Below are 26,632 nucleotides of genomic sequence, written 5' to 3'. Positions count from 1 at the left end.
CCCCAAGAAAATATTTAGAACTCAGGAAACAATGTGGTTCGTTATCAAGACCACTCGGTTGTTTCTAAACCCTTTGCTGCTAGCGCATGTTTTTCCCGCCACCATAGTCCCCTGTGTAAGCGCTCTGGGTATTCTAGCCACTTATGATCACATCCTGTGAGTCTGCAAGAAAGAACCACCTCCGCCGGATTACTAGTGCGTTGAGCGGCCGTGCTGGCCAGCTCAGACCGGAGGCAAGGCTGGCTGCCTGAGTGGGCCGACCATGTCGCCAACAGCCATAGGCTAAGGGCCATGCGACATTACTCCTGTAACCAGCTCTTTTCGACGAAATAAATATTTATCGATACTGTACAGTACTGCGAAAGCGAGTAAAGCTTTACTTACCACGTGATATATTACAAACCATACAGGGCGCCTTCCTCGGTGCTGGCCAAGGAGCCTAACCAGTAAAACGCTGAATACCGGGAAATGAAAGGTGTATCTACTGTCTCACATGTTAGTGGACACTTATACTGCGCCGTGACCTGAGGAATGGAGGAGAAAGTATAAAAAAGAGGTATTCTAGTGGATGTCTCCGGAATAACTATGACCACCTGAGGGTCTTTTTTTGAGGACCACAGGTGGTCGAAAGTACGCCGAAGCCCTCCACTATGGTACCTTCATTTCTTTCACTCTGGCCTTCTTCCCTTCCATCAGGGCGCGGTTGTGGTGTCCACCAAGAAGTCAGACAGACTGTGCCTATATCTTTCTGCAATTTCTAAAACTTTCTTTTCTTCGTGTTCATTTGAGGAAAGAAAATTGGAGGACACTTAAGCTTCACCTTTAAGAGTGGAACACGACAGCATGTTGCAGCACTGCCTGGTAGTGCACGGAATGCCACCTCCAGTTCGGCGCGACGCTTTGCCCGTTAGAGAAATCGCTCTGCTACGTAAGGTGAAACGGACGCGTGTAACGGCAAACCACGTAGAAGCGCTGCCAGGGGCCTTGCCTGCGAGACGCCTTTAACGTTCACTGCATTCGCACATCAATCGGGCGCTTTTTGCGCTTCGCCTCCATCGAAACGCGGCCGTAGTAGTAGAGTTCTACCCCGGATACTCAGGCTCAGTAGACAAGCGCCTTAACAACTGAGCCACCGCGGCTGGTCCGTAGCGGAACCCTCGTTGATTTCTGCAGAGCGTCTCACGCTTATGATCTCTCTACTTGCATGGGTGCCTGCCCTCGGTTTCAATTTGCCCTGCTTCACACATAGACACACAGCGCTGAAACTCGGGTAGTGCTTTCGCGCTAGAATGCCTTTTGAAAATTGGTTTTTGGGGAAAGGAAGAGGCGCAGTAGCTATCTTCACATCTCGACCAACACCTGAACCGCATCGTAAGGGAAGGGATAAATGAGAGGGTGAATGAAGATTTCGAGAGGTACCATAGTGGAGGGTTGCGGAATAATTTCGACGGCCTGGGGATCTTTAACCCGGGTTCGAACCCGACCGCGGCGGCTGCGGTTATATGGAAGAAAAACACTAAGGCGCCCGTGTGCTGTGCGGTGCGAGTGCATGTTCAAGATTCCCAGGTGGTCGAAATTATTCCGGAGCGCGACACTACGGCACCTCTTTCTTCCTTTCTTCTTTCACTCCCTCCTTTATCCTTTCCCTTACGGCGCGGTTCAGGTGTCCAACGATATATGGTACAGATACTGCGCCATTTCCTTTCCCCCAAAACCAATTAAAAAATCTTAAACCTGCACTGACATCGCACAGCACACAGGCGCCTTTGCTTTTCTCCTCCTATAGGAAAACACGGCCGCCGCGCTTCTGTTCGAACACGTGTACTCCGGATCAGTAGCCGAGCGCCTTTACCACCGAGCCACCGCGGCGGGTATAAAATACTTTTTATTACATCTGAACCCAGCCGTAAGGGAAGGAACAAAGGTGCACGTTAAAGATCCCCAGGTGGTGGAAATTTTTCCGGAGCCCTCCACTACGGCATCTTTCCTTTCTTCATCTTCCACTTCCTCTTTTATCCCTTTCCTTACGGCATGGTTCAGGTGTCCACCGAGGTGTGAGACACTGCACCATTTACTTACTCCAAAAACCAATTTTCATTTTTATTCCCAGGTGGGTAACCTGATGATGTGAACAGAACGCACATCTCATCACTTAAGAGCCGTCTTGTGTACGTGTCTATTCCATACGCCGCACTAACACTACTGAATTTTCTACGGGTCTGGCAATGAAGCTTTGCGAGTGTAACACGAGCGCTGTCTACGGCGAGGCGAAACGCTTACGGATGATTGATTCTGCTATCATTGCCAATGGAATGAATATTAGGACTCAGTGTTCCGTCCACGCTGTCCCCTTGCTGCCGTCTGAAAGCTCACGGCGTTGCTGTCGGCTCCGGGCGCTTTTGTAGTTGACACGTCAGGTGACCGCTTGTCGTTCGTGGTAGCATAGGGGTCGGCGCCGCATCGTAGCTGAAATAAAAGCATTGCATGTGTCCTCAATTGAACGGTTGTTCTTGTAGCCCACAAAAGAACAAAGTGCTCGGCTGGCGCCGCGAGTCGGCGACACAGCTAAACACTTCGCGCGTGCTCAAGTTCGAATCAGGCTCCTGGGGACAGCTTTGTTTCTTTCTCTTCTTTACTCGAGGACGGTCAACTCTATCGGTGTTCAATCTTCAGAAATGAAATGAAAATAATGCGACATAGGGAATTCAAAATTATGTATATTTTCTTTTCTTCTTTCACTCCCTCCTTTATCCCTTCCCTTACGGCGCGGTTCAGGTGTCCAACGATATATGAGACAGATACTGTGCCATTTCCTTTCCCAAAAAACCAATTATTATTATTATTAATATTCGCGCTGCTCGTACAGATTAATAAAAAAGACACGCGTTGGAATGCAAGAAAAAAGTACACTTTTTATGCTTGGGATGAAATGCTTGGTAAATGCCTTTTACCTCACGTTGGCGGTCCTCTGACGAGTTTTATGCAACCCTTATGGATCTTCACCTTCAAGCATGATACTTTAGTGGAATTTTATAGCAGCAATCTGAACATTAAAATCACCTTACGTCGGATATCTGCTCATGCTGGGATGAGGGGAAATAAGTTCGTTCATCAACGGGCCCTTCAAATCAACATCCGGGCACCTTCCACCCCTGGCCAACTCCAATGTCATTGAAAGACGCCGCAACATGCAGAGTAAATAGCCGAACACGTCCAGAACACCAGGGAAAATCGCACAATCTTACCTCAACCTAGCCTATCTCTGAACACGGATGAAGCACATGTACTTCGCAAAGTTCAAACTAACGCTGTCATCACCACACTAATGCTCTACAACTTCGGATGTCGGGACACACCTCAGTGACCCAACTGTCCGGAGACCAAGGAGACAAAGAACACATTCTGTACTGATCTAACACTGCCTTTTGCTATCCTAATTCCCTTGCCTTTCCGCTCCTTCCTCGATAGCTTGACTTCACTCGGGCTCGGCAGATCGTCAGCGGTTGTTAGCGGAGCAAGCGCTCTTTTCCACGGGGCCCTTGTGCTGGCCCAAATAAAGTTTTTCTTCCTCCTCCTCTGCCCTCCTCGTCTTTTAACCTGAATGCGCAGGCAATATCGACTGTAAATTCGACGTCTCTTTCATACTCCACGAAGTTGGGGCTCCGCTTCTCTTTACCACAATTCGACCTGCTACCGATGAGGCTGCTATCACTGAATCCATTCCCCGTAACCTTCGTGACAGTGGCAAAGAGCGCCTGTACAATAACCCTCATAACACCGCTTGGGAAGAAGGCTCTCTACTCACATTCGGGACTTCTTCACTTATAACATTCCTAAAGCCGGCAATTCACTCGCCGCTGCGAACCTCCGCTTCATTTCTCTTAATTCCTACGTTGCGAAGGCAATGAAGCGTACGGCGCTCACTAGGCTTTGTCGGAATTTGGAGGCTTCTAAATCGCTTCCTCCCACCCTTAGAAACCACGAAAGGACATGTACACATCCATCCGCCTTTTTTGGCCACCCATCTCGATGACACGCTCCGCATCGCCTTTGCGTGGAGTCACCTTTTAATCCAGGAACAGGCATCGCCTAACGAGGCTCCAGCCGTACTCTCCCAACGAGTCCAGCTGCGGGTGGCATTCCTCGCGAGGAAAGCAGACCACGCGCTCCTGGACCACGCCGACAAACCGCATGAAATCGTGCAAGCCACGAAGGCCAGCGGCAGCAGCTCGAATCATGCAGGTCGCCTCGGCCTCGCTCACTGAAGCCAGCTCGGCGAGGCGCTCTGGCAAAGCGACGTGGCCACCAACTCGGTAAGGCCTCGGCAGCGTACCTGCGGTCATCGTAGGCGTCAGTGATACATAGTGCTCTTCCACCATTTCCCGAATGGCTAGTCAGAACTTAGAGGGCCAGTTTAGTAGGGCACTTCTTTGAGTTACGTTTTGTGCCATTTGGAGATTTCCTCTCAAGAATGCGCTGGTCGCTACGCATTGGACACTGACAACAGTAGCTGCTTTCCTTGGAAAGATGCTTGAGCTTAGCTACGTAGCTCAGCTGGAGACAGTCAGCAGGCCTGTCCAGTTTCCTTTTTATTCTCCCTCAAATCGGAACAACCGTAAGGGTGGACTCGTGGTAGGCAGACCCGTGTGGTCTCGATATGCGAAATCATTTCTAGCTCTCTCTCTCTTATGACGCGTCTTTCGGCGCTTGTTATGTGAACCCTTGTACATAATGTGAATATTGAGTTCTTCGTTCCTACTCTCCTCTTGTCAAGGAGTTAAAATGTGCCCTCCACGCGGAGCCTGGCAGCTGGCTTCAACAGTGCTCGGGAATCACATCTGTCGTTACTGTAGACTGAGCAGGGCATGATGATAGCGGGGAATGCGTAACCAGCGGCTGACTTGCACCGGAACCTTCTGGAAAGGTGTTACTGGGAAGGAGGAGGATAGGACAAGAGAGGAGAAATACTTGTTCGTAGTGGTTGCCACAGGAAATACATGGAGGGTGGTTACAGAGAGAAAAGAGGGTTTGGCTAGAGTGGGGGAATGCTTAACCGGAATGTGGTTGCCATCGCAACCATCCCGATGGTGGTTACCGAGTAAGAAAGAGGGTGTCAGGAGTAACGGAATGAGTCAATGGAAGGTGGTTGCCGCCGGAACCTTCTGAAGGGAGGTTACTATTGATGGAAGAGGGGCTAGATCAGATAAATGTGTAACCGGAAGGTGGTTACCGCAGGAACTATTCAAGGGGTGGTTACCATGAACTTAGCATATGACGAGAGTAGAACTTTTGGCCGGAAGGTATACTTGACCAAGAACCTTCTGGAGGATGGTTTCTGTGTAAGGCAAAGATAACGAAGAAAGCAAGAATGCGTAACTATGAGCGGTTCCCACCGCAGCAATTCAGAGGGTGTTTATCGTGAAAGGAGAAGGGTGGTTACCGGGGAAGGGTAAAAAAAGACGTAAGCTGAGAGTGGTTACCACCGGAAGCATCTGGAGCGCTGTCACGTTTGAAAGATAAAGGTATGACGAGGGCGGGAGAACGCTTTAGGAACGGGTAGTTACCACTGGAGCCACCCGGAGGGATGTGACATTGGAAGGAGAAGAGTGTGAAGTGGGCGGGCTAACGCGTTAGGGATGTGTGCGAACCATCTGAAGGGAGGTCACTGTGGAAGGATAAAGGTCTAACGAGGGCGGGGGAAGGCGTTAGGGACAGGGCGGTTACCACCGGAACCACCTGAAGGGAAGTCACAGTCAAAAGATAAGGGTTTGACGAGAGTGGGGGAATGCGTTAGGGACGGGTGGTTACCATTAAACTTTTCTTGGGGGAGGTCACAACGGAAGGAGGAAGGTACAGCGAAAGCGGACGAAAGCGTGACCGGAGGGAAATTAATTGCCACCTTCGATGGAGCAAGGTGTGACGAGAGCGAGGGGTGCGCAACTGGAGGACGGCCGCCACAGGAACCATCCGGAGTGTGATTTCAAGTTTAAGGAGGAGGGAGAGTATGACTGGCGGTTATGAAAAGCGCAGCCTTAGCATAGACTCCGCTGTCGACTAAACAGCGGATTGGAGAGGAGAGCTAGTCGAGGGACGTGCATGTGAGGAAACGATACGCATGTGCATGTCGCTCTCGAATTCTTCACCTGAGTACATAGTGAAGTGAAAATGCCTGGACAGCTTTCACTGAATCCCGCGTTGGTCAGTGGTAGTGTAAGTTTTAGTAAACTGCAATAGTGACTCCTATATGGAAGATCAAACATTACTAATGTCATCCTTGTCCTACGCTGGCGGTATGCATACAAAAAAACTGACTCACTATTAATGCGATTCAAGCGGTAAAGGTGCCGCCTTGGTGGCTGAGTGCTTAAAATATGCTCTCGTGCTGACCCAAACGAGGCATGTTCGATCCCGCGCTCGGTGGTCGCATTTTGATTGAGGCGAAGTGCTAGAGGTCAGCGTACTGTGCGATGCCAGTGCACATTAAAGAGTCACGGGAGGTAGAAATTATCCACAGGTCTCCAGTACTGCGTTTCTTATAGCCTGTGTCGCTTTGGGACCATAAACACGTTAAGATATTATGCCGCAGAGTGTGCTAGCGTGGGTGTTCTCCTCGAACCGAGCAGCCGCTGCTTCTGGTGGCTGATCAGACCCTGCAAGCAGCTGGCGTGATCCAGTCCATCCATCATCATATTATCTACTAGCCCCCCTCTCTACTATCTCCCCACTCTTCCATTCTGAATCCTATTTTTCCTTTTCCCTCTCCATCTGCTCTCCCGAGTCCCCACATGCCAACGACAATTCTAACGCCAGAAACTTTGCGACAATGAACATTCTAACGCTTACGCATTAAAAAACTTCAAAAGTTGCAATAGTTCTTTATATATTTGATACCGACGCGCAAATGTAGAAGAACGGGCGGCTAACTAGGTCTCAACTTTAGAGACAACTTTAGAGGTAACTAAGTGGGCTCCGCAAAGTTATAGTTGCCTTAGACTAAACTTCATAATTTTGCACGAGTGTATTAGCGAGTGGATAGACATTTTCAAAAATCAATCGGAGTGCACAGCCATATTCGAGACTGGGCTGTGCTTGTAGGACAGTAAAGTGTTGGCGATTCTTCTACGTTATCCTCAGTAAAAAGATAAACTAATATTTAGATGGCCATAAAAGGATCCATATCAAAATGAGAGACGTAATATGTCGTTTGCCAGAAAAAAAGAACAATAAAAAGCAATGTTTCATTTCGGTGCGATAATATGACAGGGCTTAGTATCAAATATTCTGCCACTTGTTTATTTTATATGTTACGTTTTTACTTACCGTGTATGAATATCAGTAATTTCTTTTTTCGCTTCCTTCTAGCCGCTCTTAACCATGTGAACACCTTTTCGGGAAATATACCTTTCTAGCAAGGCCTGGGCCGACCCAGAAAAACGGATTGCACTTATGGTTCGAAATCACGTAGATTTGTTTTGCCTTGAACACGGTTGCCGCACATTACTCTTCATATCGATTATCCTCTTTAATAAAGTTGTGATCAAATATGTGCTGCTCCTGATTTACTTCTCTGCAGAAATGCACGAGTGCTGGCTCGTGCTTTGCTGCCATGCATATACAACTGCTTGCACCCGATTCATCGCGGTCCTCCTTCCTGACGAATACCCAATGAACTGCGGGAAACAATTTAGGGTAGCACCAATTTCCAAAAATATGGTTCCGTACCTGCACGAAGGGCGACGGGAGGCTAGGACACAGTACGTGCAACAGAACCTAGCCGACGAAGAATATATTACGTACACGGACACGGCTGCATACAGAAGAACTAGACAGCACAACAGAAATAGAGCGGTTGCAATGGCAATTAATCATGAGCCCAAAGAAATAGCCCGCGCAACTATCAGAGATGGCACTATTGAGGAGGCCGAAGTGGCTGCCATAGCTCTAGTGGCGGCAGAGGGCTGCCGTGCTCAGGGGTAATTAATAATTCTAACAGACTGGCAAACAGCATGCAGAAACTACATGAATGGCAAAATATAGGGGGGGCAGCGCTCCACGTCCTAAAGACAGTCAAATTACCGCCGAAGGAAAAACAATTGCAACACATAATAATGTGGGTACCGGAAAACACAAGCATCGCGGGGAATGCCGAGGCGGATAGGAGAAGTCGAGAGCTTACAAACCGAGCCTCCAACCAAACCAGCCTCGAGCAGTCTGGTGTTGAAGCAGTTCACTTAGGATACTCAGAATTTCTGAATTACTATAAAGGGGTCAGCATTAGATATCCCCCACCCCACAAAAATCTCCACCAGCAGGAAGCGGTCTATTGGAGACAGCTACAGACGGGAACTTTCCTGAATCTAATCATGCTAAGTAAGATTCATCCAGAGCTATATAGCAGCAAATGCCTGTGGTGCGAGGACAAAGCCACGTCGATTCATACAACGTGGTGCGAAAAGAGAATAAATGCGGCTGCGGAATAAAGTTCGGAGCAGCGGGAAAGGATGTGTTCAGTGAGGATCCGGCGGTCCAGGCAGGACAGGTCCGGAAAGCCTACCTGGCGGCAAGATTCAGTGGGGCCCTGGACTAGGGGCTCCAACCCTGCCACAAGAGCCACAGACCACGTCAAAAGATGTGAAAAGTGGCTCGACACCGAGACGTACCGAAATATTTCTATCAGTAAAGTTATTACCACCACCATCAAGAACGACATGTATGCTTCAATTCGACCACAACACGTGTGCTTCAGCTCGGCCATTTATTCTGCAGTGGGCGCGCGCACACCAACTGTACGAAAAACAATAAACAAACTGATGGTATCCTCGCCTAAAAGCTGAACAGGCAGCTTGACGGGGCTCTTGAGGCCTTTATAATACCAAACTTTTGTCTTTTACGGGACGTAAATTATTGATGCGGTAATAAAGGCACAGACGATGAACTTCCTAACGACCACGGCACAGGTAATCGTTAAGTGACCCATTACCCGTGTCCGGGAGCGCTCCAGCAACAATCAACCATTTCGTTACTGCAGTTCGACGCGCAAACTGTGTAGTGCCACTTGCTTACTATTGAAGAGAAACAATCCTCCACTGAGGGTGTGTAGGTAGGTAGGCCTCAGACATTATTGGCACATACCCACTGCGGGGGATTGGCCAAGGCACAGGCGGTTTATTGCTGGATACAGGAAAGTTTCGACGGGAAAAGGAGTGGTAATAGTATTAGGCTGATAGATTGGAAGACACAAGGACAGGGGTCCTGTTAACTTGGAGATCGAAGACGGGACAATGGCTTCATATGCATAATAGTATACAATGTCTGTAATGTTTCAATGTCGTACTGACAGAGAGCGAGAAAAACAAATTAGAATGGGATTCGTGGCGTTTCTTGAAGGAAATTTCGCACAGCAGAGTGCACACTGCTGTCGCTTCGTCCAAGCAAAGAAGCGCCAATGGAAAGAACAACCCCGGAGAACACAGGCAAACCCAGTTGATGAAATGGAATTTGCAAAAGACGCTTCTCTCAAATGAGAGAAGCGGTGGCAGAACAGCAAGAAGTGATATATTGTCACAGGTTCGGCACAAAAAGGGCACAATGGGGAAGCAGCCAGGCCAGATCTGTGAAGGTAGAAATTTAGAAGGGGAACCCGGCAACGCAAACGCGTGAAAGAGACCTCTAGTCAGCGTGAGCTTCTGTCTTATTTACTCCAAGAATGCAGAAGATATGGGTATGTGTCATCACTTTAGAGGCAACAACAACTTTGTAGCTGATTCTTTGCTGGTTGGTAGTTCTAGAATGCCACCCATTGCTATCGCCATCGCCTGACCGGAGAGCACGGTCGCTGTGCGCGCCGGGCACGAGACGAGAAGATTGAATGCCTCTCGGTAGCCGTTCCGCCGTGTTGCTCTTCTTCGAAAACGCCGTAGCAATCAGTCAGCGAGCTCAAATGCCGCCTGACAAGCCGGCAAGTCGCAATGAAGCTCGGAAGCCTGGATCCTCCTCATCAGAGCGCCGCCGCCAGAGACGCGGTCCCAGCGGTCGAGACCAAGACAGCACCCGTTTGCCGGACATACCAAGAAGCCCCTCGCGGAGCTCTGCGGGCAGCGACAGTGCACCCAGGCGTATGCAACCAGCATTCCATCAAAGACGTATGCACGGTAGGCCGTTCCAGCTGTGAGATGACTGCATCCGGTGCAATTTTTGTTCGGTTTCAGATTCTGAATAATATTAATGTTGGAACCGGACCCCTACCTACCCTCTCCGGCATGGCACACAGGCCTCTGGGAGAGGAGCAGGGGGTTTATTCACTACAGGACTAGCTCTCATTTTTATGTGATGCTGCAGCTGCCAGTTGGATCAGTTCTTTTTGCATCCTAGAGCCTGGGTTTCTAGATCTTTTATTCTCGCTGTGATGTGCGTCATCAATTTCTCACGGGTAAAGTACCCACTTTACCGAGCTTTTAGCGACATGTGGATGTGATTGTGCCTTTTTTAAAGGACATACCTTGGAGTTGATGTGTCATGGCCAAGCATGCAGTAGTACTTTTGGGCATGACAACCCCCGCCGCCACACCCTTTATAACCAGACCCCCACAACCGCCGTGTCACTCATCGGCAGGTGTCAAAAACCACCGCCCCCGACCAGCTGGCAAGGCGGACCCTGTTGGAGGTACCTGTCCAGAGAGTGTCGGTCCAGCCAGTCCCTCAGCTGCGGCGATGCCGGTGGGACCTGGCCATGGTGTGGCCGGGAGGACCTCCGCTGACGCTGCTGCCGTCGGCCTCTGCCTGTCATCGCCAGCATCGCCAGTGTCCGACGGTGTTTACTCGGGAGCGCTCAGCATTGATTCGCCGCTGTACAGCAGCCCGGGGAATCTCAAACAGCCGCCCCTCAGGCCGCCCGGCTTCTGCGGCAATCCGCACCCTGGCCAAGATAGCACAAAATTGCCTCCGGTACGTGCCATTGGTACGCGCCTAGCGTAACAGAAAAGTTGCAGTTTTTGACTGCATGTGGAGAAGAATGCTTACGCGTATATGTCGATGACGATGAAGGAACGAAATCACGCATCCTAAGAGGGGGAACTAGGACTGTAGAGTGTCCTTAAGGCCGCATGCATTGGCTCTTGAGCTAGTAGTTGACTCATTTTTTGCAGATAAGAACAGCATGGGGTAAAAGAAATCCACGAGTAATAGAGGTAGGCTTACAAAATGGTAAAAATAGTGCGGTTCAGTACTGCTTTCAGCGCCTGTCTGTGTCATGACTTTTGTTCCTTTCCAGTGGCTTTGCCTCGTTTAGCTCTGCTGCTATTGTGAGTTCGGAATTAATCAAAGTATAGTAACACCAAAACGTAACTGCCAACAGTCGAAAGGACAGGACGCTGCTGTATCAGCAAATAGTGTTTTTATTTAGAAAATCCTTTTCGAGTAGTGATCAGGCCCTGATGGTGACACAGTGCTGTGGCAAATAGAAACGCAACATCTGTTGAACGAGCATTTTTAGGCATGGGTCAACCTTTTTGATATCCTTGCATATGCTACAAGATTATGATTGGTTTAGACCCAGCTTGGCACTGGGCCAGAAAAAAAAGCACATGCTCTTTTGACGAGGCCAACATGAGGAAGAAAGTGATGCATCGAAGATTTCTTCACAATCAACAAGAATGCGAATGTAAAAGTCGTCGTAGCCAAGCTCACGAAGAGCCTCAAACTGCAGGCAACATAGAAGTCTTATGTATCATCATCCAGTCAAGATAACGAGGTTCGCGGCTAACTGTAAAAATTTATTCTTCATTGAAAAAAGTGCCTTTGTTGTTTACTTCGCGTGGTTTCCACGGTGCTTGCAAATCCGCCGTGACACGCAATTCACATGTTACCTGAGATCTATGCGGAGAAAAAGCAATTCGCTTTTCTTCCGACAGGAGCTTCCGTCTAGTGATTAGACAGTTATTATAATTTTGATTCGTCAGTAGTCGATTCGTGTCGTGCGAAGAAAGGAGCTCAAAATAACCTTACTCATTTTGGACCTATGACGTGTTTTAACAAGCAGCGAGTACGAACACTGCAAAAAGAGAAGTAATGTCCTTGTCCCGAGATTTCTAGTAGACGTATACAAAACGATTCATTCGGCACACAGTTAATACAGTTTGTAGGTCTGTTCATCTTGGAGTGTTAGGCTGCGGCGGGTTTGTGAAGGACAAATTACTGTCGTCAAATGTTTCGCTTTCAAATCGTTCTTGAAGGTATTGGTGAGCGCTACCAAAATACGGAAAGGGACGAACACACAAGACAAGCGCTTTCTAACAACTGTTTATTATCTGAAGGAGCATGCCTATATACACATATTAACGACAAGTCATACACAGAAGAGGGAAGAGCACACGACGCTGACAAGAGCGATATGAAAGAAAAATATATAGTAAAAAAATATCAACACGTGCCTTTACAACAGCCGAAGATTGCTCTTCCTGAGGTAGTTTAAGTCGGTTTTCCCTAGCATCACAGAAGGGGAGCTGATGCATTGGTTATCTGGAGCAACGTGCATAGCGAAAGCTTCGATAATTTCGCGTTCCCGTCTGTTTCTGGCCCGACCTATTACCTTGGTGTTGTTTAGCATCGGGGTGCATTTGCAGTGTGCGCAATTTGGTGCCAGGTTTCCTGATTTCGCTACTTGCTCGCATAATCTTTCGTGCTCTCTGAGCCTCTTGTTAAGGCATCTACCTGTTTGCCCTACGTAGGTTCGTTGACAGCTAAGTCGAATGCTGTAAATGACATTTTCTTCACACTCTCGATAGGAGATGTCGTGTTTGACGTTGCACCCAGGTTTCTTTTTCTGGTCTTCATTCTCGTTGACCTATTTGCACATTCCAATGATCTTATTGGGAGCTGAAAAAACCACCTCAACTCCGTACTTGTTCGCTGTCTTTCTTATTCTGTGGGAGATGTTGTGAATGTATGGCATCACAACGGGGCGTCCTTCATAGCTCGGTTTTTTATTCTTATCGCACCCAGTAACTTCCCTTAGTAAGCATTCTGCAATGCCGCCAAGTAACTGCTCAGGATAGCCACAAGCCCTCAATCGGGAAACCTGATCAACAATGCTGCGACTAATCGAGTTCGGGCATGATTTTTTATAGCTAGTTTTAGGCAAGAAGTTGCTACATCTTGTTTAGCAATTTTAGAATGACCAGAATCAAATCGCAACAGTGGTTTTTCTGCCCTGGGCTTATAAGCCCAGCATGTGTGGTTGTCGCAGCAAGTCACCAGCAGGTCTAGGAATCTAATCTGGCTGCCCTGTGGGGTTTCAGATGTGAACTCAAGACCAGGAAAAACACTCCTCCATTCATTAAGAATACCTTCCACGTTTATGGAGTCGGTTAGGCTGTTGGGAAGGAGAAGCAGGTAATTATCAACGTACCTAAAGCAAGCTAAAATATTGTGCGTCTTTAGTATGCTCGATATCTTCCGATTGCCCTGTGCCAAAAAAATGTCGGACAGCACAGGTGCCAAAGAAGATCCAATACTTATGCCTCCTTTTTGCAGAAACAATTCGCCTTCAAATTCCACTTACAAAGAGCACAGGTAGCATTCAACCAATTCAAGAAAGCTGTTAACATTCATTCCACACTGGTTTTGAAACCTAAGAGTTTCGAAGTGTTCAATGCATTCTTCTACAGCTTTCAAGGCGGCGCTCCGTGGAATGCTATAATACATGTCAACCACGTCAATTGAAAGGCACACCACCGGCGGGCTTGATCTTAAAAAATTTACGATTACCTCAGACCCTTTAACCATGAATTGGTCCTGAATCGGAAGGATCGAAAGGTGGGCTCTTAAAAATTGAGACAAGCAGCGTTGCCAGGTCCCTCGGTCTTCAACAATGACCCTGAAAGGCATTCCTTCTTTGTGCGTCTTGATTGTGAAGAAAGGCTTGAGACAGGTCGCCTTGCACTCTGATCTGTTTCTGCAGCTTTTCATTTCCGGTGGAGCCGCATTTCAAAGCCACACTGCTCCAAAGTTTGGCGAAATTCCTTTTGCTGATTTTGGCGGGATCGAAGTTCTTTCTTAGTCCTTCCAAAGCCTTACTTCGATACACGCCTCTGTCAATGACCACGAACCGACCTGTCTTGTCCGATGTCATCAGGCAGAGGCTGTTTTCTGTCAGAAAGGTGACAGTATCCTTTGTCGTGTTGTCTCGTGGCTTCAGCTGGTTAACCTGTCTGATGGTTCGCACTGCTTCAATAATGCATGCGGCTCTTTCGTTGTCGGGCAATCTGTGTGCTATTTCATGAATCCTCTAGAGGTTCTCAGCCGGCCCGGACTTCAGTTGAAGTGCTAATTTTGGTCCCTTGTCTAGGATGCTGCTGACCTGTTGAGGCAGTGTGCGCCCCGAAAGGTTGATTGCTCCGTGATCATTAGAGAGAAATTTCTTTGGTCTTTTTGGAAGGCTAGCAAAGTTGGCTTTCCATAGCTGTTCGCCGCATGCTTCAGCGTGTTGGATGAAATACCTTGTCATCTGTCTCGAGGCTGCTTCATCCAGGAAAGTCGCACATATCACGTTGATGTGCATCCTGTAGAGCCGTATTTTTCTCCAGCTTTCTGCTCGAAGAATCTTGCAGAGCCGTCTGGATATCTTTTCTGCAGGGGCCATACTTCCAAGCATCGCTGTCAGAACTGGGTTGGAAATTCTATGGCTGAGGGCGTATGAGAGAGCGCGAGTGTGGAACCTTTCTTCTGCGATGATTCTGACGAAATAGTGCACTTTTAGTAGGGGAGGAAGATGAGGAACATTCATGCCCGATGTACTGGAAATTAAAGTCAAAAGAGCTACAACTGGGGCTAGTTGGAAATGCATCCTTGAAGGTATTGTTGAGCGCTACCGAAATACGAAAAGGGACGAACACACAAGACAAGCGCTTTCTAACAACTGTTTATTATCTGAAGGAGCATGCCTATATACACATATTAACGACAAGTTATACACAGAAGAGGGAAGAGCACACGACGCTAACAAGAGCGATATGAAGTAAAAATATATAGTAATAAAATATCAACACGTGCCTTTACAAAAGCCGAAGATTGCTATTCCTGAGGTAGTTTAATTCGGTTCTTCCTAGCATCACCGAAGGGGAGCTGATGCATTGGTTATCTGGAGCAACGTGCATAGCGAAAGCTTCGATAATTTCGCGTTCCCGTCTGTTTCTGGCCCGACCTATTACCTTGGTGTTGTTCAGCATTTGCAGTGTACGCAATGTGGTGCCAAGGTTCCTGATTTCGCTACTTGATCGCGTAATCTTTCGTGCTCTCTGAGCCTCTTGTTCAGGCATCTACCTGTTTGCCCTACGTAGGTTCTTTCACAGCTAAGTGGAATGCTGTAAATGACGTTTTCTTCACACTCTCGATAGGTGATGTCGTGTTTGACTTTGCACCCAGGTTTCTTTTTCTGGTCTTCATTCTCGTTTACCTTTTTGCACATTCCAATGATCTTATTGGGAGCAGAAAAAACCACCTCAACTCCGTACTTGTTCGCTGTCTTCCTTATTCTGTGGGAGATGTTGTGAATGTATGGCATCACAACGGGGCGTCCTTCATAGCTCGGTTTTTTATTCTTATCGGACCCAGTAACTTCCCTTAGTATGCATTCTGCAATGCCGCCAAGTAACTGTTCAGGATAGCCACAAGCCCTCAATCGGGAAACCTGATCAACAATGCTGTGACTAATCGAGTAGGGGCATGATTTTTTTATAGCTAGATTTAGGCAAGAAGTTGCTACAGCTCGTTTAACAATTTTAGAATGACCAGAATCAAATCGCAACAGTGGTTTTTCTGCCCTGGGTTTATAAGCCCAGCAAGTATGGTTGTCGCTGCAAGTCACCAGCAGGTCTAGGAATCTAATCTGGCTGCCCTGTGGGGATTCAGATGTGAACTCAAGGCCAGGAAAAACACTCTTCCATTCATTAAGAATACCTTCCACGTTTATGGAGTCGGTTAGGCTGTTGGGAAGGCAAAGCAGGTAATCATCAACTTACCTAAAGTAAGCTAAAATATTGTGCGTCTTTAGTATGCTCGATATCTTCCGATTGCCCTGTGCCAAAAAAATGTCGGACAGCACAGGTGCCAAAGAAGATCCAATACTTATGCCTCCTTTTTGCAGAAACAATTCGCCTTCAAATTCCACTTACAAAGAGCACAGGTAGCATTCAACCAATTCAAGAAAGCTGTTAACATTCATTCCACACTGGTTTTGAAACCTAAGAGTTTCGAAGTGTTCAATGCATTCTTCTACAGCTTTCAAGGCGGCGCTCCGTGGAATGCTATAATACATGTCAACCACGTCAATTGAAAGGCTCACCACTGGCGCGCTTGATGTTAAAAAATTTACGATTTCCTCAGACCCTTTAACCATGAATGGGTCCCGAATCGGAAGGATCAAAAGGTGGGCTCTTAAAAATTGAGAAATGCAGCGTTGCCAGGTCCCTCGGTATTCAACAATGACCCTGAAAGGCATTCCTTCTTTGTGCGTCTTGATTGTAAAGAAAGGCTTGAGACAGGTCGCCTTGCACTCTGTGATCTGTTTCTGCAGCTTTTCGTTTCCGGTGGAGCCGCATTTGGAATGTGCAAAAAGGTCAACGAAAATGAAGACCAGAAAAAGAAACCTGGGTGCAACGTCAAACACGACATCACCTATCGAGAGTGTGAAGAAAACGTCATTTACAGCATTCCACTTAGCTGTCAACGAACCTACGTAGGGCAAACAGGTAGATGCCTGATCAAGAGGCTCAGAGAGCACGAAAGATTACGCGAGAAAGTAGCGAAATCAGGAAACCTGGCACCACATTGTGCACACTGCAAATGCACCCCGATGCTAAACAACATCAAGGTAATAGGTCGGGCCAGAAACAGACGGGAACGCGAAATTATCGAAGCTTTCGCTATGCACGTTTCTCCAGATAACCAATGCATCAGCTCCCCTTTGGTGATGCTAGGAAGAACCGAATTAAACTACCTCAGGAATAGCAATCTTCGGCTGTTGTAAAGGCACGTGTTGATAATTTCTTACTATATATTTTTCCTTCATATCGCTTTTGTCAGCATCGTGTGCTCTTACCTCTTCTGTGTATGACTTGTCGTTAATATGTGTATATAGGCATGCTCCTTCAGATAATAAACAGTTGTTAGAAAGCGCTTGTCTTGTGTGTTCGTCCCTTTCCGTATTTTGGTAGCGCTCACCAATACCTTCAAGGATGCATTTCCAACTAGCCCCAGTTGTAGCTCTTTTGACTTTAATTTCCAGTACATCGGGCCTGAATGTTCCTAATCTTCCACCCTTACTAAATGTGCACTATTTTGTCAGAATCATCGCAGAAAAAAGCTTCCACACTCGCGCTCTCTCATACGCCCTCAGCCATGGAATTTCCAACCCAGTTCTGACAGCGATGCTTGGAAGTATGGCCCCTGCAGAAAAGACATCCAGACGGCTCTGCAAGATTCTTCGAGCAGAAAGCTGGAGAAAAATACGGCTCTACAGGATGCACATCAACGTGACATAAGCGAGTTTCCTGGATAAAGCAGCCTCGAGACAGATGACAAGGTATTTCATCCAACACGCCGATGCATGCGGCGAACAGCTATAGAAAGCCAACTTTGCTAGCCTTCCAAAAAGGCCAAAGAAATTTGTGTCTAATGATCACGGAGCAATCAACCTTTCGGGGCGCACACTGCCTCAACAGGTCAGCCACATCCTAGACAAGGGACCAAAATTTGCACTTCAACCGAAGCCCGGGCCGGCTGAGAACCTCGCGATGATTCATGAAATAGCAGACAGATTGCCCGACAAGGAAAGAGCCGCATGCATTATTGAAGCAGTGCGAACCATCAGACAGGTTAACCAGCTGAAGCCACGAGACAACACGACAAAAGATACTATCACCTTTCTGACATAAAACAGCCTATGCCTGATGACATCGGACAAGACAGGTCGGTTCGTGGTCATTGACAGAGGCGTGTATTGAAGTAAGGCTTTGGAAGGACTAAGAAAACTTCGATCCCGCCAAAATCAGCAAAAGGAATTTCGCCAAACTTCGGAGCAGTGTGGCTTTGAAAAGCGGCTCCACCGGAAATGAAAAGCTGCAGAAACAGATCAGAGTGCAAGGCGACCTGTCTCAAGCCTTTCTTCACAATCAAAACGCACAAAGAAGGAATGCCTTTCAGGGTCATTGTTGAAGACCGAGGTACCTGGCAACGCTGCTTGTCTCAATTTTTAAGAGCCCACCTTTCGATCCTTCCGATTCGGGACCCATTCATGGTTAAAGGGTCTGAGGTAATCATAAATTTTTTAAGATCAAGCCCGCTGGTGGTGTGCCTTTCAATTGACGTGGTTGGCATGTATTATAGCATTCCACGGAGCGCCGCCTTGAAAGCTGTAGAAGAATGCATTGAACACTTCGAAACTCTTAGGTTTCAAAACCAGTGTGTAATGAATGTTAACTGCTTTCTTGAATTGCTTGAATGCTACCTGTGCTCTTAGTAAGTGGAATTTGAAGGCGAATTGTTTCTGCAAAAAGGAGGCATAAGTATTGGATCTTCTTTGGCACCTGTGCTGTCCGACATTTTTTTGGCACAGGGCAATGGGAAGATATCGAGCATACTAAAGACGCACAATATTTTAGCTTGCTTTAGGTACGTTGATAATTACCTGCTTCTCCTTCCCAACAGCCTAACCGACTCCATAAACGTGGAAGGTATTCTTAATGAATGGAGGAGTGTTTTTCCTGGTCTTGAGTTCACATCTGAAACCCCACAGGGCAGCCAGATTAGATTCCTAGACCTGCTGGTGACTTGCTGCGACAACCACACATGCTGGGCTTATAAGCCCAGGGCAGAAAAACCACTGTTGCGATTTGATTCTGGTCATTCTAAAATTGCTAAACAAGATGTAGCAACTTCTTGCCTAAAACTAGCTATAAAAAAATCATGCCCCCACTCGATTAGTCACAGCATTGTTGATCAGGTTTCCCGATTGAGGGCTTGTGGCTATCCTGAGCAGTTACTTGGCGACATTGCACAATGCTTACTAAGGGAAGTTACTGGGTCCGATAAGAATAAAAACCGAGCTATGAAGGACGCCCCGTTGTGATGCCATACATTCGCATCTCCCACAGAATAAGGAAGACAGCGAACAAGTACGGAGTTGAGGTGGTTTTTTCAGCTCCCAATAAGCTCATTGGAATCTGCAAAAAGGTCAACGAGGATGAAGACCAGAAAAAGAAACCTGTGTGCAACGTCAAACACGACATCACCTATCGAGAGTGTGAAGAAAACGTCATTTACAGCATTCCACTTTGCTGTCAACGTACCTACGTAGGGCAAACAGGTAGATGTCTTAACAAGAGGCTCAGAGAGCACGAAAGATTACGCGAGAAAGTAGCGAAATCAGGAAACCTGGCACCACATTGCGCACACTGCAAATGCACCCCGATGCTAAACAACACCAATGTAATAGGTCGGGCCAGAAACAGGCGGGAACGCGAAATTATCGAAGCTTTCGCTATGAACGTTGCTCCAGATAACCAATGCATCAGCTCCCCTTCGGTGATGCTAGAGAGAACCGAATTAAACTACCTCAGGAATAGCAATCTTCGGCTGTTGTAAAGGCACGTGTTGATATTTTATTACTATATATTTTTCCTTCATATCGCTCTTGTCGGCGTCGTGTGCTCTTCCCTCTTCTGTGTATGACTTGTCGTTAATGTGTGTATATAGGCATGCTCCTTCAGATAATATACAGTTGTTAGAAAGCGCTTGTCATGTGTGTTCGTCCCTTTCTGTATTTTGGTAGCGCTCACCAATACCTTCAAGGATGCATTTCCAACTAGCCCCAGTTGTAGCTCCTTTGACTTCAAATCGTTAACCTTCTTAATTCCTACAGCGAGTCCTCTCCATTTTCTTAATAAAGGTTTGCTGTCTATGTTAAAACCTGGCACCGAACTTGATTTGTTGAGTACCTCCTTAGATCTGTTGTATGTTTCTGCTATCAAAGGTATGTTTATTTAGTCTAGTTTTGTGTATCATTCTTGTCATTTCAATGCTCCTGATTTTGGTCTTCAAAGCAAATTCTTCGCTCAGATTTGTATAAGTAAGCTTGATCACTTTTTGTTGTTGTTATATGTACTCTGTTGTTGCCGCTGTTTCCTGTAGGAAGAAGGTGCGCTGCTTGGTCAAGCCGATCTAAGGCTTTTTTGGCGCACCTCCTAACATTACATGATACTGAAATAAAAGTATTTTGTATTTTTGTGGTTTGTGGCGTTTAACTTCCCAAAATGACTCAGGCTTGAGGGACATCATAGTGGCAGGCTCCGGAAGTTTCGACCACCTGGGGTTCCTTAAAGCGCACTGAGATTGCACACTAATTTCGCCATCGAAATTAGCCTCCGTTGAAATTCAACCGCCGCGGCCGAGATCCAACCCGCGTCTTTCGGGTCAGCAGCAGAGATTTTGTATTTTTGTACACGTACAGCAGCGGCTATGATAGAAGCTGTGGGAAAGAAGGCGCCTGGCCTTGCGCACAAAGACACCCCAAAAGTGCACACTTTGTCAGTATCGATGATTCATCACTAGAAAAGTGGTTATTTTTGGGGTTTATAGAGATCGTGGGTAAGACCAACTGATTGTGCACATCGTTTTTCTTACGGCCATAATCTTACTTTCCAGGACCCCCAGAAGCTGAAATCGCCTCTCGGGCTTACTCTGGCCGTGCTTGGGGTCACTGTATTGGTGATGCTTGTGGCCTTGGCGATCGTCTCACTTGTATGGCACACTACAGCGCACTGGGGGAACGCCTGGAAGAAGCACCCTGCCTCGCCTACTCGACAAGGCTCCTCGCCTCCATCAACGAATCGGAGGACTCGTGCCAGAGCTTCACGCACTTCGTCTGCGACGGCTGGCGCCAGAACCGACATACCGTTTGGAACGACCAGTTCATTTCTCTGTTGGACAAGGTGACCGCGTCGCTGAAGTGTGTAGACGTGCCTGCATCGGGGCAAAACATGGAGCAGCGGGCCGCCATCATGTACAGGAGCTGCGTCGATGTGCTCGAAGGGGAGAGAGACGAGCTGCCAGCCGTCAAGAACGCGCTGGTTGAGGCAGGCATCGTGTTGGCGAAGCCTTCCAAGGGCGCAGACGTTCTGTACACGCTACTCTGCAGCTCTTTGAAGCTGGGCTGGGACATGCTCCTGGACTTCGACGTCGCGAACGATGGTGACGGGATCAACATAGTTTCTGGAAAGTTCTTTTACTTCGTGGTCAAGAGGTATAGGGACTTCGCGACCGGCACGCATGAGGCGTACTTTGAGTTCCTGAAGGAACGCTTTCACGCCAAAGGCGAGGATACGGTGCCGTACTAGGACACTTACGCGTCCGTCGAAACAGCCCTGAGCTAGCTCTCTAATGCTCGTTACGAAGCAGCTGACGAGTATAACGCTGACGTTCTTCTAAACTTGACTCAGCTTCGCCTCACGGAAGTTAACCGGACAGCGACGCTTTTAAAACTTGACATCAGGATGAACAGTAGTCTCACGTTGACGCCCACATCGCCCCGTTATCTGGAGCGAGTGTTGTACCTCTGGTGGTGGTCCTGGCTGCAGACCATGTGCCTGACTTGAATAATTCTTTCGTGCGAAACTGGCAACAGTCGGTGCACGTCAGAAAGGACGCAGAATTCGGACATATGTTAGACTTTATGCAAGATTTGGAGGTGTCCATCGTGTCCTACGACAAGCGAGACCTCGAGCTGATGCCTTACGCTCTATCATTCACTCTATTTGATCCGCTGCTCCCTTCGCCTTTAAACTACGGCGGCTTAGGAGCTGAGGTCGCCTTAGCACTGGCGACCTTGTTCCTTTTCGCGTACTACGCAACCAATGCTTCGTTTGTTGAGCCCCTTACGGACTGCTTGAAACCAGGCTCGTCCGGCGGCGTCGGTGAACTAGGGTATTACGCCAAAGAAGTAATTGGCTATGGCGCCCTTGTGGATGCCTACAATGCCGAAGAGAGAGCTTTGGACAGCAGCACTCTTTTCGGTTTGGAGAAGTACAGCGGACTGGAGCTATTTTTCATCGCGCTGTGTTACGTAAATTGCTATGGCGGCTCTGAAAATACAGACCACGAGTCGATCTGCACTTGCGCGCTCCGGCACGTGGCACAGTTCACCAAGGCTTTTAACTGCACTCCCAGGGACCCCATGAATCCTTCTAAGCAGTGCAAACTTTTTTTGAGATTTGTGTTCGTGATTCGAGTTTTTTGTTTTTGTGCGCGTGACTTCTCCGTTACCCCGGTTCGTTCATTGATGATGTGGCTATAAATGTCCTTCACTGAGCCTGTTTTTATAAAACTATAGAAACCTAGATAGCAGAAGGTGTCGTCGTCATAGCGTATACGTCGGGAGCCATTAGCTTGGGCGCACTGGTATAAAATTTTGAGGAAGAGCAATAATGTGTGTTAGTTTGACCTCATAGCCTTTAAATGCCATTTTGACCTTGAGAGGATCTAAAAATAAAAATTTTGTCGAATGTTGTGTTCCGCTTTTGCCGCGAGCGAATAAAGTGTATGGCGGTTTATGAGCCAGTCGCGCTCGACTTGTGCGAATTTGTCGCTGAATCTGATTAGGAAATATCGTTTTGTGTGGGAATTGTAGGAGCTATGAAAGAGCTTAAGGAAACAGAGCAGGAGCCAAGCAGCAGAATTAGCAGTGCAACAAGAATAGAAAAATGCAATTGAAAGAGCTAGTGACATTCGTCGTTGCGGAACGAAGAAGAGTTGACTAACTCAACACTAAAGCTGCACTCTTCCGTGCTACTGAGATGACGCCAGAAAAAAAAAACTGAGAGAACCGATAAAAGGGAGCTCCTTTTTCCAGTGCCAAAATTTTAGTCACCGGGGAGATTCGCACAAAACGGGTCATCGGTCTTGAGGAATCTCGCGGAACGGTAACCTCGTGACACATATAAATGACAAATGCTTTTCTTGATCACTATCAGGCGATGATGGCGTTTCGGGATATGAAGTTGGACACCTTTACCGGGTGTTATGTCTTTGCAGAAGCGAGGTTTCCGGAATTTCCGGAAACGAAGTTGAACGCCCTATTTACAATCTAAATCCAGGAAAGTTTCCCCGGCCTCAATGTTTGAGCACGCGGCCTTGTTTCCGCGATGTTAGCTGCAGGGAAACCTGGAAAGAGCGTTTCATTGGTTTTGCATGTTGCCTTACTGCAATCTATACAAGTATACATTGTATACAAAGATGTATACAAAGTATACAAATTATACAAAGATACATCGTCTTCTTGCCGTGTTTGTGGGAATCAAGACACGAAGGGTACAGCAGGCAATTTTGACGGCTTTTTTAAAGCGCAATTACTCACGTTCTGTGAAGATGAGGGAATGAAGCTGAAGCTCAAGGCAGCTGCCACGCGGGATTTTGCGCATGCCAGATGAAATTCAGGTTCAGAATGGGAGCAGTAAAGTTTTTCGCTCTAAAAACAATTGGCATCCTGGGTAAAGCCAGATTCACACTGGCGAGTTGCAGACATCGTGCGGCCGGTTTATGTTCATTAGTGCGAATCCGCCTTAACTTTGGAAACGGGTGCATTTTGCGTTACTAATGAGGGTGTGGAAGAGGTGCGTTCGGTGGCGAGGGGGTTAGGTGGGGTATGCGTGCTGCTCTGTCACGCAGCGCACGGAGCGAAAGAGGTGGAGCAGGGAAACACGTGACGTCACGAATGTCGGTATTTTGTTCTTACCAATTAGTTATTGGCATTCTGGACAATTAGCGTGGCGTATTTTCATGAAGCCATGCGTGACGTCGCAATAATGTGACCAATAATCATAGGGGCGCTTTGTCATGACGTCAGGTGTTACAACGCCAACGACCCCGAAAAAAACGGGCAACAGGAATTTAACAACTCCCTCTGTAAAAAAAAAAAGAAAAAAAAGCCGTCCGTACTTTTCGCCTATGAGCGTCCACTCATTCCCACAGCCGTCAACAAATCGAGAGCGTGCGCATGCTCGTCTGGTCTTGCATGCAGTCCTCGATGGTTTAAGATGCGTAGAGTGCCGCCGCCGGGTGGCGCTCCCTCACCATCATAGTGTCCTCACGGGCAGCCATCGTTTAAGCTTTGCTCCATAGTGACGTGTCCGCTTTTTTACTGTGCTACGGTCTTCATGTTCACCTTCGTCGCCGCAGCTGCTCGCTTGGCAGACACGTCCGCAGCTGCTCGGCCGCTCCTCTTCGCCAATTGTGGCATGTGGTGTGTCACGTGATTCGCTCTTGCGCTTGGCAGCCATGTCCGCCGTTGCGCCGACCGCCGCTCTGCAGAGCGCTCGCTCTTGCACTTGTGGCACGTGATGCACCACGCGATTTGCTCTCGTTGAGGTCTTGAAACAATAAAGATGAACCAAAGCTAAACCGTGTCCAGCCACAAACCATACATAACAGCGCTTGGCTCAGCTGAGTTGAGCCACAGCTACTTTTTATTTATTTTTTAGGAAAAGATATGGCACTGAAAAGGAAGGAAATATTTTTCTCGGTGTTTTCCGTGCCTTAAAAGACAAATATCTCTCTACAAAGTGGCTGTACAGATTATCTGTACAGCCTCTGTACAGAGTCAGCCCCGAAACTATTACACCATTTCACAGACCTCCAACACACCACCACTCCCACCAGTCCTCACCATTTTACAGTCCATTGTGCCTTCCCACAGACGCTCTACGATTGCTTGAACGAGTACTTTCCACTTCCCTCTACACTGCTTCACAACTATTGTATCTGCATAGTGCTCTATGCTTGATTATGATCGCGTTCCTCTTTCCTTTCGTCTTGAGGTGCTCTTCGTGGGGGGTCGTTTGATATTTTTTTCCTAGTTCAATCGAGTGTGCACCCAAAGATGTCTACTTCTCCACTCCGATGCTTGCTGCTTACTCTCCACAAAAATACGTTAATTAAATAACTTCCCTCAGTAAGTTGTAATGTAATTCAATACTTTTATGGGTTTAATAATTTAGTAATCTAAAGAATTAATTTGGAACCGTAATTTCAGGCAAAATTATATAATTAGTAGTGAAATTACTTTTGCTGCGTAACGAGTCCGTGCGGCTCCTTGTATCGGGCATGCTTTGGCCTCGAAAGCAAGAAAAACGCGCCGCCTCGGAACCCCAGCACTCGTCTCCTGCGAACGCAGACGAAAGGTGATGGGTATCACCACCCCCTTGGTGAATTGTCTATAGGAGTGCTATGCATCTGTGTGCCATGCGCACAAATGCGCGACGGGGCCATCAGGGGAGCGCCGTGAGCATGGTATGCATGGTGCATTGCACCTTCCCACAGAAACACTGCGATTGTTAGAACTAGAACTTTCCACTTCCCTCTAGACTGTCTCATATATAATTGTCATGTTGCCACACTTACATTAGGTCTGAACTGACAGCTAAAAAACCTGGCTCTGGGTTTTAGGAAGACTGCCTTCTGTGGTCAGATTTCAGGCACTATTCTTAACTCAAGGGCAATATAGCCGACAGCGGCACCGCGATATGAAATCTATATCCGCCAATTTTCCTGCAGATCGAATCTTTTGAACAGCAGAATTGACAGCTTTCCGGGCTCCCCGCTGCCTTTCTGTGACAATGAGCGTGAATACAAGCAGCGGATGATGTCACGCTGTTTACGAGGACCACATATTCTTTGAATTCAAGAGGGCGGGACCATATCACGCATTGGACGATGAACTTCTGATCGAAGGGTGATGCGACCAATTATACATGTTTTTCGATTAAGCTGACCTCATCTACGTCAGCAAAGCGGCTGTTGAATGGACTGGGGCTACATTTCATCAAGGAAGGGAACATTTCCTGTGCAAATTTTGATCAGTGGCAGCGCAAACAATGTACAGTTTAATGCCGCTTTGGATGTCTGCAATAAGTTACCAAATTTTCCGCGTACTGTAGTAAATCGACAGAACACTGCGCTGTTGAATTGAAAAAATGCCAATCGCAACCCTTTGTATGTTCGCTTCCTCGTAACTATTTACGTTTTCGGTAGACCTACTGCGTCGGGTTCTTGTCTTGCTTTCGTTAAAAAGTCGCAGTATTGACCACACCTCGAACGAAATTTGAGCGCCACCATTTCGAAAGCCCTCTGACACCATCTATTGAACGCGAATTTTAGGGATGCCGTGCAAAATGACACGACACAGGGTGCATACGGATTTAGCAGCTAAACGGCACTATAGAAACGGTGGACGACGCCTTAATTGAAGACATTTTGCAGTGATGCAGCTGGTTCCAATCCTACGATCCTTCTGCGCTTTTCATCGAGGCCGTTGTGTCCAGTGGCGATGGTTTTTGCAGGTCCTTTGTCTACTCAGTAGCACAAACATTTGGGAGAGTTGGGGCATTGCCATCAAGTAAGTACAAGCGCAAAGAACACGGACAGAGAAAGACTTGACAACACGAGCGCTTACTTCCAACTGTACCCATACAAAAGCACATTAAATACACCTTGCTGCATGACGTCAACTTACAGCACCGCCGACATCAAGTGGCCACACGCGAAAACAAAATATTTTTTTAATTCGATTTCGTCAGCACTAATTAGG

The sequence above is a fragment of the Amblyomma americanum genome, chromosome 10 (genome assembly GCF_052857255.1).
Source record: "Amblyomma americanum isolate KBUSLIRL-KWMA chromosome 10, ASM5285725v1, whole genome shotgun sequence".
In the NCBI taxonomy this organism is placed as follows: domain Eukaryota; kingdom Metazoa; phylum Arthropoda; class Arachnida; order Ixodida; family Ixodidae; genus Amblyomma; species Amblyomma americanum.
The sequence above is the reverse complement of the archived record's forward strand: the minus strand, read 5'-3'. Positions refer to the sequence as shown.